The following is a 15,410-nucleotide window of genomic DNA, read 5'->3' on the forward strand; positions in this document are numbered from 1 at the left end:
GTGCAGTCACACAATCATGGCTCACTGCAGCCTTGACCTTTTGGGCTCAATCCATCCACCTGCCTCAGCCTCCTGAGTAACTGGGACCACGGGTATGTGCCATTATACTCAGCTAATTGTTCTATTTTTTTGTAGAAAAACAGTTTCTCCATGTTGCCCAGGCTGGTCTTGAACTCCTGGACTCAAGCCATCCACCCACTTTGGCCTTCCAATGTGCTGGCATTACAGGCATAAGCCACCACACCTGGCCTCTTGTTTTGCCTCTATCAGGTTTTCCATGCCTGTGCAAAACCTATTTTGAATCTCAGCTGCCAAAAATCTGGTGTGAAAAGATTTTTTTGTCCAGGTCCAGATAAGTAGAAACTGCCAAAACCACCAACCACCATATATATATATCTTTTGTATTCCACTCACCTGCTGTCATGATGATGCCCATTTGGTGACTTTGGGATTGCTGATATAATTCTGGTATTCAACAGAATACAAGGTTCCATAAAATTTCTGATGGAGAATATGGTGTGAAAAGAAATTATCACAGAATTCCAACAAGGCTTGAAGGCAGAATTATCTTTAGAAAACTAAGCCTATATTTAAAAAAATCATAATATGAAAATACAATTTATATTTCTTGTCACTAACATTCCTCAATCTTGGTCTTTGGCATCCAGAAACTTTGTCTGCCAAAATATGTTCAGTGGGATCCTGTAGATATGTTCCTAAATGATATCTGAAAATGGGCCTTTCTGGGATATGTGAGGCATAGGCAAATATCTCTGAAAACAGAGAGGTTACTGACACGCAAACGAGTTACTTGGTAATAAAGAGTGTGATGGGGAGGTCAAATATGGACAAGAGTTCCTTGAGTTTGATAGTGGCTTCCTGAAGTACATGGATGTATGTATGGAAGGGTAAATGTATGTGGAAATCTGCTTGGCTATTTTTTTTCTATGTGTCCATTCACCTTCTGAGGCCAGTTTTTTTTTTTTTGAGTCTTGGTCTCCCTCTGTTTCCCAAGCTGGAGTGCAGTGACACAATCATGGCTGACTTCAGTTTGGAACTCCTGGGCTCAAGCAATCCTCCCAAGTCAGCCTCCCCAGAAGCTGGGGTAACATATGCATGCCTGTCTTTTTTTAATTAAAAATAAAAAATCAAAGATTTCATTTTAAAATAATTTTAGATATACATAAAGATGCAAACATAGTACAGCTAGTTTTACATACCCAGGAGTTTACTAGAATGTTAACATCTTATTTATATACCCATAATGTATTTATGAAAACTAATAAACTTACACTGGTTTAAAACTATTAACTGAACTACAGACTTTCTTGAGAGTTTACCAGGTTTTCTAGTAATGCCATTTTTCTGTTCTAGAATCTAATCCAGGGTAGTATTATAAATTAAATGTGCTATCTTTTGCATTAGTTATCAGTTGCTGCACAACAAATTGCCACATAGTGTGGTGGCTCAAAATCACACACACATTACTTACAGTTGCTCTGGGTCAGGAATCCAGATGCAGATGACGTCCAAGGCTGAGGTCTCAACTGAAAGCTCATCTGGAGAAGGATACCCTCAAAGCTCATGTGATAGTTGTTAAGATTCCATTTCCTACTCTGGACTGATCACGGTGGGTCAAACTTGTAATACCAATGCTTTGGTAAGTTCAGGCAGGAGGATTATTTGAGGCTAGCGGTTCAGGACCAGCTTGGGCAACATAGTTAGAACCTGTTTCTACCACACACAAAAAAAAAGAAGGAAGAAAAGAAAAGAAGAAAAAAGATTAGCCAGACATGGAGGCATGTGCCTGTGGCCCCAGCTACTCAAGAGGCTGAGGCAAAAGGATTGCTTGACCTCAGGAGTTCAAGTCTGCAGTGAGCTATATTCATGCCACTGTGCTCCAGCCTGGATGCAGAGTGAGACCCTGCCTGTGAAAAAAAAAAATTTCTGACTTGGTCACGAAGACATCACCAGTGAATGATTTCACATCTTCAATTAATTAATACCAATTTATCATATATTTTTCAAAAAATAAACAGTAAACCCCAAGCCTGTGGCACCTAGCAGTGAAATGAGGAGCAAGCAACCCAGCCAAGGATTTTGAGATAATGTGGTCTTGTCCCTCCGTTCATCAGCCATCATCACCTGCAATTCAAATTCCACTTTCCAGAGAGGGAGGAAACTGGTGGCAGCCACATGTGCAGCACAGCAGTGTCAGCTCCAGCAACACCGCAGTTCCCAGGGTGTGCCTCTGGCTTCACGGAAGTCACCTGCTGCACTGGTTTGCCAACTGTTTGTTTTTCTAAGTCCTCATCTGGGAATAGGTAACAACTTTAATAATAATATTTAAATCCTTGTTTGGTTCAACTTCTAAGTTTTTAAAAACTCTGATTTTCTATTTTTTATACATATTTATGAAGGCTCACAAAATGTGTCACTTCGAATGTCTACATGTTAGGTCTCCTGAGCATACAAACTAAATTGACCTTAATGAAATACCAGAATTTAAATCTTATATTTCTTCTAAATAATGAGCACCTGTTTGTCAACCCATATTTTCATCTTTGTCTATACTTGTAGGTAATGTATTTAAAGAAAGAAATATGCAAAATGATGAAATCATATTAAAAAGAGTAATTTATCACCCACCTTTATCTCTCCCCCTTTCTAGTGTTTTCTAAATCTCCATCTATGTAGCCCAATTACATCTCTTTACTACTCTGATTTGGTTTTATTCACTTATACAATATAATTGTTTGCAAAGTCTGAAAATTATCTTGAAAAAATGTACATTTTTTCTCCTTTTCATGTGTTCCATTCTATTTGTGCTAAATAAATTTAGACCTTTCACATAAAAAACAGTAAGAGCAACATGAAGAATAGATCATTTTCCAATGTGAATTATCAGCCTTATACCACAGCTAGACAAAGTTACTGAAGAAAAACTATGATCAATATGACTTATGAACATAAACACAAAAATTAAAGGAAATACTATTAAAACAAATAACAGACATGTAAAAATTTATAAATTTTGACGAAGGTATACATCTTACAAATGCAAATTTGGTTCAACATACAAAAAGAATTAGTGCCATAAACTATATTAAGAGATAAGGGACACAATACACATGGTCATCTTAAAAGATGAGCAATAAGCACCTGCTAAATTGAAATTTCATTCCTTATAAAAACATGCAACAAGTTAGGCAAATAAGAAAAATTTCCCCATCATGAAAGCACAGAAAACCTCACATGACATCCTAAAAGTTCTGGAAGCTCAAACACTTTCTTGTAAAATTAGAAACAAGAGAAGGATATCACTTTCACAGTTTTAGTCACTACTGTATTGGAGGATGTCCCCAACATAATTGGTGTAGGAAATAAACATAAAGCAGTCAGATTGGAAGGAAAGTCAAATTATGTCTCCAAATGACATGATCCTGCCTAGAGACATCATAAAATCTCTAATAAAACATAACAAAATATGAAAAAAGGGATAAGCAAGCTTGTAGTACAGCTTAGTACAGGTCAATATACAAAAACAACTATATTTTTATTTATTAGCAATTAACAATCTAAAAACAAAATTTCAAAAACCATTTCATTTAAAATGGCATAAAAGTTAAATACCTATGAATTAATTTAATAAAATAAGTATAAGATACATATACTGAGGACTACAAAACATATCAAAGATATTAATACAATTATAAATTAAATACATTGAGCTTTCACTGATTAGAAAGCTTAGTATCATTAGGTTGCTGATACTTTCCAAATATATCTAATGCAATCCCTAGCTAAATCCTAGGTGACATTTTCTCCCCTAATTGGCAATTTTACTCTAAAATTCATATATAATGCAATAGAATTCCAGGACAGACAAAATAATTTTGAAAAAGAACAAAGTTTGTGTAGTAAAATGCTACTTTCTGATTTCAAAACATACTACAAAAGCAATAGTAATCAAAATTGTGTTAAGGATATGGAACAACAAAAGAACCAGAATAGCCATAGCTATCCTAAGCAGAAAGAACAAAACTAGAGGAATTACATTACCTGACTTCCAATTATACTAGAGACCTATAGTAAATGAAACAGCATGGTATTGGAATAAAAATACCCATATAGACCTATGGAACAGAATAGAAAACCAAGGAACAAATCCACAACGCTACAGTTATGTCATTTTCGACAAAGTTGCCAAGAACGTAAACTGGGGAAAAAGCCAGTCTCTTAAATAAATGGTGCAGGGAAAACTGGTTATCCATATGCAGAAGAATGAAACTAGAACTCTGTCTCTCACTGTATGCAAAAAATCAAATCAAAATGGATTAAAGACTTACATTGAAGACCTCCGACTATGAAACTACTATAAGAAAACATTAAGGAAACTCTCCAGTATGTTGGTCTAGGAGAAAATTTCTTGAGCAATATCCCACAAGCATAGGCAACCAATGCAAAAATGGGCAAATGAGATCATATCAAGTTAAAAGCTCCTGCACAGCATAGGATATAATCAACAAAGTGAAGCGACAATCCACAGAATGGGAAAAAATATTTGCAAACTACCCATCTGATGGATTAATAACTAGAATATATAGGCAGCTCAAACAACCCTATAGGAAAAAAGTCAAATAATCCAACCAAAAAAGGACAAAATATTGGAATAAATGTTTCTCAAAAGACATACAAATGGCAAACAAGCATATGAAAGGTGCTCAAAATCATTAATCATCAGAGAAATGCCAATCAAAACTACAATGAGATATCATCTCACCCCAGGTAAAATAGCTTTTATCCAAAGGACAGGTAATAACAAATGCTGGTGAGGATGTGGAGAAAAGCAACCCTTGTACACAGTTGGTGGGAATGTAAATTAGCACAACCACTATGGAGAACAGTTTGGAGGTTCCTCAGAAAACTAAAATTGAGCTACCAAATATACCCAGCAGTAGGCTGCTGGATATATACCCCAAAGAAAGGAAATCAGTATATCAACGAGATATCTGCACTCCTATGCTTGTTGCAGCACTGTTTACAATAGCTAAGATTTGGAAGCAATCTTAAGTGTCCATCAACAGATGATTGGATAAAGAACATATGGTGCATATAAACAGTGGAGTACTATTAAGCCAGAAAAAATAAAGAGACCCAGTCATTTGCAACAACAAGGATAAAACTGGAGATTACTATCTTCAGTGAAATAAACCAGGCACAGAAAGACAAATATCACATGTTGTCACTTATTTGTGGGTTCTAAAAATCAAAACAGTTGAACTCATGGACATAGAGAGTAGAAGGATGGTTAACAGAGGCTGGGAATGGTAGCAGGGGGCTGGGGGAAGGTAGGGATGTTTAATGGTTACAAAACAAATAGAAAGAATGAATAAAACAAACTGATAGCGTAACAGGGTAACTATGAAAGTCAATAATAATTGTATATTTTTACAAAACTTAAAAAGCATAATTGAATTGTTTGTAACTCAAAGGATAAATGCTCATAGAGATAGTTGTCCAGTTCTCCATGATGTGTGCTTATTTCACATTACATGCCTGTACCAAAACATATCATGTACCCTGTGTGTGTTTATCTACTATGTGAGAAGGAGAGAGGTTGCGGGAAGTCAGGGACCCCGAACCAAGGGACCGGCTGAAGCCATGGCAGAAGAACATGGATTGTGACGATTTCACGGACAATTACTAGTTCCCCAATTTCAGACTTTTATAATTTCTTACTCCTGTCTTTACTGCAATCTCTGAACATAAATTGTGAAGATTTCATGGACACTTATCACTTCCCCAATCAATGCCCTTGTGATTTCCTATGCCTGTCTTTACTTTAATCTCTTAATCCTATCATCTTCATAAGCTGAGGAGGATGTGTGTTGCCTCAGGACCCTGTGATGATTGCATTAACTGCACAAAGTGTTTGTAGAGCATGTGTGTTTGAACAATATGAAATCTGGGCTCCTTGAAAAAAGAAGAGGATAACAGCAATGTTCAGGGAACAAGAGAGATAACCTTAAACTCTGACCACCAGTGAGCCAGATGGAACAGAGCCATATTTCTCTTCTTTCAAAAGCAAATGGGAGAAATATCACTGAATTCTTTCTCAGCAAGGAACATCCCTGAGAAAGAGAATGCGATCCTGAGTGTAGGCCTCTAAAATGGCTGCTTCAGGGGCAGCCATCTTTTATGGTCAAAGCTGTAGGGATGAAATAAGCCCTAGTCTCCCATAGCGCTCCTAGGCTTATTAGGATGAGGAAATTCCCACCTAATAAATTTTGGTCAGACTGGTTGTCTGCTCTCAAACCCTGTCTCCTGATAAGATGTTATCAATGAGAATGCGTGCCTATAACTTCATCAGCAATTTTAATTTTGCCCCAGTCCTGTGGTCCTGTGATCTCGCCCTGCCTCCATTTGCCTTGTGATATTCTATTACCTTGTGAAGCACATGATCTCTGTGACCCACACCCTATTCGTACACTCCCTCCCCTTTTGAAAATCACTAATAAAAACTTGCTGGTTTTATGGCTCGGGGGGCATCACGGAAGGTGCCGACATGTGATGTCTCCCCCGGACACCCAGCTTTAAAATTTATCTCTTTTGTACTCTGTCTCTTTATTTCTCAGACTGGCCGACACTCAGGGAATCTAGAAAAGAACGTACGTGAAATATCGGGGTGGAATTTCGCCTGCTATCTGGCTGAATTTCGCCCAATAGAGAGACATATATATCAATGGAATAAAATCAAATGTCGAAAATTAATTCTTACATGCATGGTAAAACAATTTTACAAGGTTGACAAGTCAATTAAATATAAAGAAATATTTCCTCACACAGTGTTGCTGGGACAAATGGACATTGACATGCAAGTTATCGCCTCCCTAGCACCATATGCATGATTGACTCAAATTAATAATGCATCTAAATATAGGAGCCAAATTGACCAAATCCACAGAAGAGAACATAAGAATACATTTTCATCGCTGAAATAAATTGGATCTTTGTCCCCACCAAATCTCATGTCAAATTGTAATCTGCAGTGTTTGCCGTGGGATCTGGTGGGAGGTGATTGGCTCCTGAGGGTGATTTTCATGAATGGTTTAGCACCACTGGTGTTGTTCTCCTGATAGTGAGTGAGTTCTCACAAGATCTGGTTGCTTAAAAGTGTGTAGCACTCCAGCCCCTCTCTTCCTCCTGCTCTGGCTGTGTGAAGTGCTGGCTCCCCCTTTGCCTTCCACCATGATTGGAAATTTCCTGAGGTCTTCCCAGAAGCAGAAGTCACTATGCTTCCTGTACAGCCTGCAGAACCATGAGCCAATTAAGCCTCTTTTCTTTATAAATTACCCAGTCTCAGTATTTCTTTATACCAATGGGAGAACAGACTAATACAGTAGCCTTGGGTTAAACAATGGTTTCTAAGCTATGACACCTAAAGCAAATGAACATAATTTTAAAAAGACATAAAGAACTTCATCAGAAATCAAGTATTAAAATTAAAAAACAGACATTGAACTCATTACAAAAAAGTATTGTGTGACTCAAAGTACATGGTTAAAAGTAAAAAGGCAACAGCAAAGAATGAGAGAAAATCTTTAAAAATCTCATAGCTAATTAGGGTCTGTTATCCAGAATAGATAAAAAGTCTTACTTCTCAAAAATAAAAAGGCAAACATCTTAATCAAAAATGGCAAATAATTTGAAGAGTCATTTTTCCAAAAATAGTTGTAGTCTTGTCCAATAAACACATGAGAACATGCTCAATTTTTTTGTTATTCAAGAAATGCAAATCTAAACAACCATAAGATATACTTTACAAACCTAAACGGCATTTTGATAACTAAATAAAATGAGTTGGAAAAGGCAAAATACTATCTGATGCCATTTATATAACACTCTGAAAAAGAAAAAAGTACAGAGACAGTAAAGTATTCGGTGAGTATGAAGGGATTGGACCACAGAAAATTTGAATCAGTAAAGTACAAGAAATGTCTCTGGGGCTGTGAAATTGTTCTATATGACAACGTGACACTGAATATGTGACACTGTTATTCAAGACCTACAGAACTTCATAACACACAGATGGTAAAATAAAAACCTTATTTAGGCCAGGCGCCATGGCTCACGCCTGTAATCCCAACACTTCGGGAGGCTGAGGTGGAGGGGATCACTTGAAGACAGGAGTTCGAGACCAGCCTGGCCAACATGGAAAAACCCTGCCTCTACTAAAAATACAAAACACAAAAATTAGCCACGCATGGTGGCACATACCTATAATCCCAGCCACTTGGGAGGCTGAGGCAGGAGAAGTCCTTGAACCTGGGAGGCAGAGGTTGAGGTAAGCCAAGATCACACCACTGAACTCTAACCTGGGCAACAGAGCGAGACTGCATCCAAACAAACAAACAAACAAACAAACAAAAAGCCTTACTTAGTTGATAGAGATTAACTAAATATTATAACTGTATAACAAATGTGTGAAATAAGCTCACTAGAGTGAGAAAAGGGGGCTGACCTAAGTAAATTAGGAAATAGAGGGAGATTCTGAGATTCTAAGTCAAAAGGACAAATAATTTGTATATAAGGACTTAGTTTTAGTTGGTAAAGTAGTTTCCCAGGGGTGTATAAATTAACACTTTTGAAAACACTATGCATGTATTTTTGGATGATATCATTCAGTTAACAAAGCCAACTAGTTCCATGTTAGAGGCGCAAGCTACATACAAGCGAGTTGGAACAGGTACATAGCTTCATGTGGTACTGGATTAGATGATGTGCTGCCAGAAACATTACATGGAATTCATGGCTAGTTTAATATAGATACATATGCATACATGTTGAAATATTTATACACATGTATATATTTGTAAGTCAGTAAACACATGTGTATTCTTTTGCTCAGTCAGCTGACAAGGCCTCAAGTCATCAGATGCCCTAGGGGCAATGAATATACCACAGTCTCTAGATCTTCATTTCTAATTCCATTTTCCATTCAAAGGAACTAGGGCATTGTGAAGAAATGGTGGATAATAGGGTTAGACAGAGAATAAACACAATCAGCCTGCAGCACCTAGTAGTGCCAGAAGAAAAGAAAATAACAACCAACAATGCAACAAACCAAACAGCACACCACACCAACAAACCATAATTATGGGGAGATTTCAAAATTATAGACGATCCAACTGAAAGAAAGTCCCAGCCGGGAGCGGTGGCTCATGCCTGTAATCCCAGCACTTTGCGAGGCCAAGGCGAGCGAATCATGAGCTCAGGAGATCGAGACCATCCTGGATAATATGGTGAAACCTTGTCACTACTAAAAATACAAAAAATTAGCCGGGCATGGTGGTGGGCGCCTGTAGTCCCAGCTACTCAGGAGGCTGAGGCAGGAGAATGGCATGAACCCAGGAAGCAGAGGTTGCACTGAGTCGAGATCGCGCCTCAGCACTCTAGCCTGGGTGACAGAGCAAGACTTCATCTCAAAAAAAAAAAAAGAAAAAGAAAGTTTCTTGGACAATACTGAAGCAATTTGAGCAACAAGCCAAATAAATTATTTCAAGTGAAGTGTAAAATAAGTACCCATATTTGTCTATGGGTAGAACAATGATGGAATAATATGGAACAATTGAAGAAGAATAGGCATTTGTTCATTGTGATTAATTCCAAATAATTTTTGCAGACACTCTGCCCCTAGGAAGTGGAACATAATTATTCACTTCTTATTTGTGTGTTGTGAGTAGTGACTTCTTTTTGAAACATACAACATGGAAAGGAGAAGAAAAAAAACAGTAATTTCACAGTACAGAAATTTGATTGGAACTATCTCATTCAGGTGATTAAATTAACATCAAAAGTGATAAAGCTGTTGCAGTCTGTACCCTTAACAGGATGTGATGAGAATGGCACTTTCCCTCTGTGGTCTTCCTCCCTGAAACCTACAATCCAGTCTAATCAGGAAAGAAACACCAAAGAAATCCCAAATTAGGAATGCCAATGTCATAGCAATCATGCAAACTTGGAGAAATTGTCACAGTCAAAGTCGATTAAGGAGCATGAATTGTAAATGTAATGAGGTATCCTGGATAGGATCCTGGAACAGAAACTCGACATTAAATGACGACTAAGTCAATCTGAATAAAGTGCAGATGGTTAATAATAGTGTAATATTGGTTGGTTCATTGTGACTAATATCCCACACCAATGTAAGGGGGTTATTAAGGAACATGGTGTATGGAGTCTGTGGAAACTCTATATTATATTTGGAACTGCTCTGTAAATCTAAAACTATTCATAAATTTCAAAAGTTTATTTTATTTTAAGCCTTTGCTGAGCTTATACAACAGAAAGAACATTAACAATATCATTGATGCCCCCTGAATGTATCTCCTGAATTTCATCATCTATGTTAACAGCTGAAGGTAACTATCATTATGGATTATCTCTGTCAGTCTCTAATTTTCTTATATTCATTTTTCCTGTATGTTTGTATATATAAACACTATATTGTTTTGTCTTTTATCTTTAAACTTAAATAAATATAAATATTGAAAATATTGAATTTAATCCATATCCCTAGTCTAATTATGAGAAGACATCTGACAAATTCATACTGTGGGAAATTTTACAATAGAACTGACCAGTCCTTGTCAGAAGGGTCAAGGTAACAGAAAATAAGTGAAGACTGAAAAACTATTTCATATTGGAGAAGATCAGATATGGCAGTTAGAACCTAAGATGGCACCCAATGACTCCCACCTCTAAGTATAAGTGAAGTTGATAAGTAAATTTGTATTTTAATTCCTTCCAATGAATGTAGTCAGAAACTGTGAGTTGCTTAAAATCAACAGAATACTACAATGGTGATGGGTCATTAGTAGGATGATTATGTTACATTAGATTGTGATTCTTGTCTTGCTAGCAAAGTGCCTCCCTTGATGGCTTTGGTGGGACATTTGCCATATGGGAGAAGCCAACATGGGAGGAAACTAAATTCAGAAACAGGCCAAAGCCAGCAAAGAACTGAGGCCCTTGGTCCAACACCCTTACCCAGAGTTTGCAATATTACATTTAAAATGAATCCAAGATACTTCTCAAAAAGTGTTTTTTGAAAAAACACTGTATCACTCACAGGTAGTGTGAATATCTTAGAATAACAAAATAATCTTAACTCTTTTGTTCTCCCTATTAGTGCTGTCATTCGTTTCACTTATACGTGAGTACACATGCACATATACATGTATATTTATATACATATAACATATAGACATAAGCATGCCTAATCAAATAGATTGGTGCTACTATTATTTTCCAGAAACCATTATCTGTGAGACTAAATTAAGAATATGAAAAATAAAAGTTTTATTCCATAGGGCAACCATTAAAATAGTCAAAAAAAGTTATATAATTGATATGCTAAGAATGGAGAGAAAACAGAATTGCATAAAATTCTCAAATAAAACCACAAAACACAGAAAATAAGTGAAGTACAATAACGGGAAGAAAGAACAAGGGCAACAAATCAAAAAGAGTAACACATATGGTTGATATTAATCCAACTCCATTGGTTGTCAGTAGTCTAAAAGCATCAATCAAAGAACTGAGAATGTCAGAGTAGATCAATAAAGTCAACCCAACTAAATGATGTTAAGTAAAATCTATGAAATATAAATACATGTATACATTTAAAGTAAATAGATGAAACAAAATAGCCTAGGCCAACACTTATCAAATAAAGGAAGGGTCGCTGCATGAATTACAGACAGAGCAGTCTTCAAGCAAGGAAAGTCACTAAAAATAAAGACGGGCATTACCCAAAGATGAAGGGGTCAGTTCTCCAGTACAACATAATAATCCTTAAAGCATTTAAGTGCCTAACAACAGAATGTCAAACTATGTAAGGCCAAAACTGATATAACTGCAAACAGAAAGAGATTAACTCATTATTATAGATGGAAACCTCAACACTCTGTATCAGACAGTATTTGTCTGCAACTGTACAGTTACTGTCATCTATACACAAGGGTTACCTCAGCTCCATCCATCTAAGTGCCAAGCATTTTCAGAAATGGAGATGTGCCTTCATATATTACTGGAGGCATCTCCTGCAGGGGCTCCACAACAGGGGCAGCACTGGTCTCATAGTGTCTTGGCCCTATGATAACATGCATCTCCCAAAGGACTCATGGAGCGGGTGCTACATTGTTGCAGGTATGCATGCCACTTCTGTATAATGGAGACTGGAGAAATAGCTGATATAGGCCTGGAAAACAACCCTTCTATCCAGCCCTTAATGGAGAGATCTGTTCTCATTGTTACTGGCAGATGATCAGTTACAGGCTCAATGTGCTGCATGGCCTTACATGCTCCCAGAACCTGTTGTTCAATTGGAGAACTGTGGGTTTCAGCACATTTCCATAGCTGTGACCAGAATCTTAGAAGAACTGCTTTCCCATGCTGAACGTGCCAGAGGACCTGTTTTGTCCCTTCAGGGTTTACAGTCATATCAAAAGACACTGGTATCCCGGAAGGGGGGAACTAGAGCTTGTGCCTGAGCAATCAATATTTTAGCCTTCTCAAATGCTACCACTTGTTCTTTAGTTCTTTATCCTAGATCTTTTTTTTTTTTTTTTTTTTTTTTGAGACAGGGTTTCTAGCTCTTTCGCCCAAGTTGGAGTGCAGTGGCACGATCTCAGCTTACTAAATACTCCACCTCCCAGGTTCAAGCAACTCTCATGCCTCAGCCACACAAGTAACTGGGATTACAGGTACGCATCACCATGCCTGGCTAATTTCTTGTATTTTTAGTAGAGATGAGGTTTCACCACGTTGCCCATGCTGGTCTTGAACTCCTGGCCTCAAGTGATCTGCCTGCCACGGTCTCCCAAAGTGCTGGGATTACAGGTGTGAGCTACTGTGCCCAGCTGAGATTGCTTCTTTAATAGTCAGTATAGGGGATGCAAACATGGAGATAAACATGGAATGAAAGCCCACCGGTATCCCAAAAGACCTAGGAAACTTTGTAACTGTTTAACTGTTTTAGGTATGGAAAACTTATATTTTCTCAATGACCAAGCCTGAAGTAAGGTGTGTCTTACCTGGCCAAGTGATCCATAGGAACTTTGTAGCTGGTTCCAGGCCTTGTACTTTTGTGAGTTGATGGCCCATCCTCTGGATTGAAGAAGGGTGTCAATGCATCTCCGTGTTGCTGTAGCAATGACAAGTCTTCAGAAGTTAGAGTATCAACAATATAATGACTGCAAGTCAGGGTAAAAGGGATGCTAAAGAAGGCATTAGCTAAATCTAACACAGCATGATAAGTGCCTATGTTTTGTATTAATTGCTCAATCACTTGAGTTACATTACATAAAGGAGCATGTATCTTAGAAAGATCAGTAGTGTCCACTCATCTACTGTCATATCCAAGTGCCATCAGATTTTCTTATTGGTCACACAGGATGGTTGAAAGGACTCTGGGCTGGCCAGATAATATTAACTTTGGCCAATTTCTCCATGGTGGCTGTGACTTCTTATATTCTACCAGGAAGATGGTATTGTCTCACATTAACAATACATTGTGGGGGAGGGAGGTGTACACCTTCCAATTTTGCCTCCAATCTTAATACAGCCTTTGTCATAGGTGAGATTCCCCCACAGATGTTTGTAAAGTGCATCCTAAGAAGACATCCATATTCAAGATGTTTTCTGCAATAGGTGAGATAAAGACAGGAGAGTAAGCAAAGAGGGAACTCCAGACAAAACGAAGGAGGAGAGGAGTTTGCTTCTCTCAGATTTTTAACCCCTCACAACCATCTATAGCTTCCCACTTACCAGGGTGTCTCTCTGGATTTCCATCAATTAAGACACATTCTGCACCTGTGCCCACTAAAGCTAAGGTTCTCTTAGTGGTGTTTTAGACTCCAATCAATAGTGAGCTCCAAATATGGCCTCTGGTCACCCCCTATTGCTCTTACACAGAAGCAGCCTTGACCCTACCTATGATCTCCAGGCTGGAAAGAAGTCCACCCCTGAATTTTTACCAAAGGTTTCTTCCTGTCTTTCTCCCTCTTCTCATGGGGGGTGGGAGAGGTAATAAGAAGGCGTCTAAACTATTGATCAGGAGTCAGGTCTTTCCATACCCCACTAATATGCCACTGGGTTGCCCATCTATATCCTCTTTGTCAATCCCAGCTGAAATCAGATCATACCACATTTGTTTCCTAGTAACCTTAATTGTGCCTTTTTTAAACTCCTTTTTTCAGTCCAGCAGACTTTGTTTCTCCCTTTTTCCATTTTCCTTTAGCAACCAGTCATACCTAATCTCTTTCCTTTTGAGTTTCTAGGAAATCTGAAATGGCTTTCCCTATAACTTATCCCATAAGGGGGTTATTTCACTTCCAGGGTACTTCTGTCTCAATTTTTCAGGTTCATTCCCTTTTAGGGAGATATCATCCCCACTGGTGTCCCATAGCTGCACCATTCATGTACATAAGGCTTTCTCTTGGCAGCTGTTTTAAAGTTTTTATCATATCCAGTAATCCTACCCAGGCCTCTGTGTGTTGGAATTTTGCTTTCCACTGCATGAACAGTTTCACTCTCAAATGGGAAGGATAATGATCTTCCTCCTCTGAGTTAAACTCTATGTCATCATCTGGCTCACAGGTTGTTTCCCAAGAATTACAGGTATTTGCATCCCAGCCTGCACTGGCAAGGACAGTCCACACATTCAGCTGGCACAGCTTTCTCTCTCTCAGCCACACAAAGTGGCAAGGTACAATTTCCAACTGTGCCTCTTGAGTTTCAAGTTTATCATAAAACCAGACATTAACACAGACATGGAAGTTCTCATCCCTTTCTCACTGCGATTCTTTTCCTAGCTTCCCTCCCCTTCCTTGCCTCAGCTGCTACCTGTGCTTTCGTGACCACTCACATAGATAATAACAGCAGCAAACTCACTGTTGTCACTGTTTTGCCACCTTTTTCACCACAGTGAGTCATAGTTTTTAGTAACGTTTTACTAAAAAGCTTTAAACACACATAGTGGCCCACAGACGTGGAGCATATGGGCAACGCCACCCACATGGATGAGGAGGGTCGCTTGTAGAACTTCCTCCACAGATGCTTCTTTCCCCTTGTCCACACTTTGGTTTCCTGGCTGGCCATTTGCTCCGTTAAAGGGCTGTATACAAAAAGCAACTCTCAAATGCCAAAGGATCTGAAAAATTAAAGAAGAAGGCAGAAAATCCATTTAGTCAGTACTGGTTAATTTATAGATGGAACTTACACACAGAACCATGCCCTTGGATGGTTGCAGGTAGGCAGTTGTTCACACTGTTACTCTCCAGACCCAGGGTTAATACTCCACAGGGAAAGGGTATACTTGCTTTAGCAAGTCAATTAAATGCAAC

The 15,410-nt window shown here is 38.2% G+C and overlaps 1 long non-coding RNA gene across 1 annotated transcript in view; it reads right to left on the minus strand.

Annotated features, from left to right (window-relative positions):
- LOC103784564 (uncharacterized) overlaps nt 1-15,410 on the minus strand; it is a 141,254-nt gene that overhangs the window by 108,036 nt on the left and 17,808 nt on the right. The window contains exons 2-6 of the long non-coding RNA XR_010110050.1: nt 14,959-15,217; nt 13,101-13,210; nt 8,281-8,396; nt 1,493-1,734; nt 415-501 (exon numbers count right to left, since the gene is read on the minus strand). This is a non-coding gene — a long non-coding RNA (uncharacterized LOC103784564). The remainder of the gene's footprint in view (nt 1-414; nt 502-1,492; nt 1,735-8,280; nt 8,397-13,100; nt 13,211-14,958; nt 15,218-15,410) is intronic.

This window comes from Pan paniscus, chromosome 16 (genome assembly GCF_029289425.2).
Source record: "Pan paniscus chromosome 16, NHGRI_mPanPan1-v2.0_pri, whole genome shotgun sequence".
NCBI classification, from domain to species: Eukaryota; Metazoa; Chordata; class Mammalia; order Primates; family Hominidae; genus Pan; species Pan paniscus.